We start from the raw sequence: 5,361 nt of genomic DNA, 5'->3' as shown, positions 1-5,361 counted from the left end.
CGTCGCCACACTGATCCAAACCACGCGGTCGCCTCGAGTTTTGTTTACAATCGATGGGCCGGCTGCTACTGCGCCTGCGCCTCCTTTTTTCGAAGTCGGCGTCTCTTTGGCGCCATATTTTCAGACACTATGAAGAGCTCCTCTGTCGTTGAAAATTTTTTTCTTAGCTCGGTCGAGAGTTTGAAGTGAATTTACAAGGATTTTATTTTCTGGCAAGAAAGTGAGACATTTTTGTAGAAATATTTTGTGTTTTCATAGAATAATCCAGAGGTTTGAAATAATAATAATAATAATAATGTCACGGCGATATTAAATAATACGACAGTATCAAATAATGCACCTAAGAAAAATGTGGGAATATTGACGCAAGGTATAAGACGCTAAAGTAAAGGCCATATAACAAATGTTTGTAAGAGACATCACGTACATTACTCTTACAATAAAACTGAAATTGAGCGGTATACCTACGAGATAGTACAATAATAATAAAATTTCTAAATATAGAAACAAGCGCGAAGAACGTACCGAGAAAATACAGATACATTTTCCGTGAGTTTCTCTGACCAACATGCAGTTAAAAATCTATGGAAAAGAAATAAATAAATAAATAAATAAAAAGAAACACAATGTTAAGCATTATCAATATCGACTATTATTACATTTTGATGTCGATGTTGATCATTATATTACTTCACGGTGCAACAAATTTAACAAGCTATTGCTTAAAAATCAAAAATTTTCCGAAATTATTCATCATCTTAGAATGTAAACTCTTTGTGCAAGAAATGTCTGTTATAATTAAAAATTAATCAATATCAACGTTTTGCCAAACATTGTCGCAGAATCGAAAATGATGTTCAAGTGCGAAAAGTACGGGCGACTCGACACGTTGAATGCAATTTCGTCGATATGCAGGCAGTTGATAAATAATGCATCGTACATATATTTTTTGTATACAACGCGGCACATTTGCCATTCGCATTGATAAATAATTTCAAGCACGAAAGCGATAAATACTCGATGCGTGTGCTAAGTATACAGACTCGTCTCAAGGATGCAGAACAGAGTGGACGCGTGGATCTTGGAGAATGGCGATGAACTTTGCACGGATTAGTCAAGATTTGGATTGAATCCAAGGAGCTTGGTGACTTGACACGATAAGTAAATTAGTTGACATTCCAAGTGTCTGTTTAACAGTCTTAATTGATAAATTCATCGACTCATCGGTATTGTCTCTCCCTTAGTATAAATATTCCTTTCTCTCAATTAGCAAGCTTCTTTTCAATACATTATAACTTGTACCGTGTGTGCTGAGTTGTACGAAGATGATTCTTGTTCCTCTTTCGATTCACGTGACGTGTAACGTTGTTCTTCGAATGTAGGGAAATGCGAAAGAAGAAAAGGAAAAGCGCCAATAGAAAGCGGGTCGTATGCAATTGTGTCGTCGCACAGAGGTCACCGCAAGTTCGTCGAATTATCTCGAGGTGAATGAACCATTATGTACCCGCAAGACGGCCAATAATATAATTGAAGTCTTTTTTTATCCAATCTACCATTGAGTACCTGCTGGACATAAAATTTCAGCTACGTTCAACATCGCGGTATGTATACAACATCGATTTTTATTTTTTTATTAAATTTTCATTAATATTTCAGAATATTTTACAAATATCGTGCACTGTCTTCTCTTCTCTTCAAAAAATAGAAAATTTTTAAATTTTAAACTAAGAGTCCATTAATTTCATTCACCTTCTTAAATTTTATACAAGATTTCACGGACTTCCGAGAAAAGGATTCTTTTAAAGAATTTTTTAGCACTTAATGCAGCACAGATGGGGCACATTTGGTTTCTTAATATAGCAAAACGGGATTAATTAATGTGGGACAGAGGCGGTAGTGTTAAAATCATTAACGACGAGTTTCTTCCCTTCTCGTTCTCTGGTCGATCAAGACCACCAAGACAACGAATCGTGTGCTCTTCCAGTGTTATGCAAAGCAATTACACTGATTAAATCGACCATGCGAGAATCATTAAGCAGACTCCGCCGAGAGAGAGAGAGAGAGAGAGAGCGATGAACTGATTGATTTCCAGCGAGTTCGAAATTTACATAAACCCAACTTAACCGCAATTATTCATCTCGTTAGAACCGTTTCACTCCGCGCGATCTTTTGTTGTTTTCAAAAATAATATTTTGTTACAACGGGACGTTCGTGTGAATTATGCTCTAGATTTGCACGAAACGCAGTTTCGTTACTCTTCGGGACATAAGTTGCCAGCAGATGTAAATAACCGCTCGCGGTAAATGACCAGATGTTCGCGAAAGATGAAAAGATATTGAAAAATATTGAAAATTGAACATTATTATTAGACTGCGGATTTTTATGAAAATTCATATCTTCGTGGATATTATTTAAAAAAAAAAAGAAGAGGAAACTAAGAAAGAAAAGAATTTTTGGAAAAGTATACTTACAAAGAATTAGATTTAAAAATGATGATAGACAGTAAAATTTATATTTTCGAAAATATAATTGAACTTCAGTAAACAATTACTTCCTATACAAAATATTATATATTTCATATATTTTCTCATATGTACAATTTTGTACTTGTTTAATATTTCCTACGAAAGCATAAAAATCTATAATACAATAGTTATTATAACTTATGTCGATGTACATTAAAGGACCAGAGAAAGATAACAGCGATAATTTAAGTAATTATGATTTATTTAATCTGCCATCCACGCAAGTCTCTGACCCTTTTTCCTTTTTTTCCAGAACACTGAATCACCGGAACTCATAAAATCAATTGACGAAGCAATTGCGTGCGTATGGACCCCTGTCGAGGCATTGACGATCGTTTCCCATAGTTCAGGCGATTCAATAGACATCAGCATCGATGAAAGCATTCGAAATTGGCCAGTGACTATTTTTGAAGACTGTCGATCGCGAGAGAGATGATCTCTTGGCGAATGCAAAGCGTATATTATTCGCATTCGTATGTACGATAAGAATGCAACGTTTATAACGAAGGTTTATCTTTAGATGGAGCGGCATAAACATACAATGGGCAATACCGAAACTAACGAGGAAATTAATTTAAATAAAGATCGGCGCCATTCTTGCATAACGATCGATGCTGCTTCTCCAACTAACGTGACGCGAATGTTGCATCAGCTTCTGAAATTCTTCTCCAACTTTAAAATAGTCGAGGTACGCGAGACATTCGACTATTTTACTAAGTTATTGCAAATAAGCGAGTGATCGAAATATTGGTATTATCAAAACGAGACTTTCAGTACAGACGATGAATGAAAATTTTGCGAAAATTTAGAGTACTTGTTTTAAGAAACTTTATCAGTGATCAATTAAGATCAAATAATAAGTTTGTTGGTAGATATTCGAAGGATATAATTTTTGAATCGAAGAAGAAGTTTCTGCATTAGCGTGAAAATTGATAAAAGTAACCTTTGAACTGTCGGATGTACGTGGCAGATTGTTATATTTCTAGCGATATTGTAGCAAATAGGGGTTGGAGTTTCATTTTACGATAAAAGTGTTCCTGCAAAGAGAAGAAGTAATCAATTATTTTTGTTCAAATACTTTAAATACTTTAAAAAATCTAAATACTAGAAGAATTAAATTTGTTTACGTTAGCTATTGAAATTTAATTGTACATAAAGATATTTATGACCTTCAAATTTAAATTTAATGAATCTAATATGAGTTTAATTTTACATGAATTCGGTATATTTTAGAAATAAATACAATATATTTTGAATATTTTTTTTATAACGCTCCTTTGTGGTTAATTATCTGATGCAATTAATTTGAATTATCAATTTTTAGATGGAATATACGCTTCCCATTTCTTTTTATGAGAAGTATTCTTATCGTAATCTAAACTATCTCTCCCTAGAGCTGTTTAGAATGAACGATGAAGTATTAAAAATTCATGACATGGGAAAAGAGCCAACGTGAATATAATTAGATCACAAATCGATAAACTTGGAGTTGTAATTAGATTCAATGAGTTTCTATTAACAACTTTTGTATTATAATAACATGGAATAATTTCCAATAATTTTAAATGGATCCTAGATACTTTGATCGAATTTAAAATTATTTCCTAATTATTTTTACAAGGATTGAAATAGGGTTGAAATCTTTTGGATTTATTTTCAATATTGATACTTTTCTACCGTGATTTTTAATGAATTTATTACATAATAATTAATAAAATAATTAAGGTAGACGATATAGCAAGATACACATTATTTAGGTATAAAAATTTAAAATGAAATTGATCTATAATAGGATAATTTTATTTATTTTTAACTTTATTTTTCATAATGTTTCTTTATATCACACATTAATATTTTCATTCTACTATTTCAAAAAATGCTACACTTCTAAAGAAAACTACACAACTGCTACTACACAACTACTTTTCCTAATTAAATTTTTCGCGGGAAGCGTTTCTCTCGAGTATCGATGTATCGAACAGATGGCGCGCGCATCCTCGATCATTTTGAACTGGCCAATTCTGCCGTGGAAAAATCGAACGATTATTTATTAACGAAAGTACACGATCTCGTACATCTAATTAATTATTACTAAAGAAAAGTTATATCAGGAATTCAAAGTAGCGAACCAAGAGTTAGAAATAAAAATATGGATATATAATCATTTGAATTTTAATCAACACATGGCATTCACATGATCAATATTTTAATATCTTCTTCGTACTATATTTTAATATCTTTTTGAATTGCAACTACCTGTAGATTTAACTACACGTTAACATGTTTCTTTAACATCGAAACAACATCCGTTATTTGGAAAAGTTACGAACAACACGTCCAAGTTTTCTAACGCATGTCCGCGCGGTAAAAGGCACGATTTCACTATAAAATCGGTACAACGGAATTCACTGTTACGTCACTTGATTTGCACTGGGAACTAGATTTGTAGACAAGAATCGCAGTTAGTCCAGCTTTAACAATGAATTCAAAGGTAATAGAAAACTTTGTAAAGAGATTTCTTCAAATGTTTCTTTCTAAATTATTTTACGAATTACTATATTATTTGCGCAATGTAAAATTTTCATTCAACGTCAAATACATTTGCATAAATGTAAAGTCTGGAGAAAGTGATATAAATTCATTTGATTAATTCTTATATAAAATTCTAATTCTACTTTTACTTCTTACATAAAAGGTATTTGCAAAGTTATAATTACGTTAATGATATTGCGTTGACTTTATTATGATACAATAACCTCCGAAGAGACGAGAGAATAGAGAACAATCACAACTGCGTAGATAGCGTCGTTTATTCGAATCTTTCGAAGACCAAGAC

Source organism: Frieseomelitta varia, unplaced genomic scaffold, assembly GCF_011392965.1.
Source record: "Frieseomelitta varia isolate USP_RPSP 00005682 unplaced genomic scaffold, Fvar_1.2 scaffold_198, whole genome shotgun sequence".
NCBI classification, from domain to species: Eukaryota; Metazoa; Arthropoda; class Insecta; order Hymenoptera; family Apidae; genus Frieseomelitta; species Frieseomelitta varia.
The sequence above is the reverse complement of the archived record's forward strand: the minus strand, read 5'-3'. Positions refer to the sequence as shown.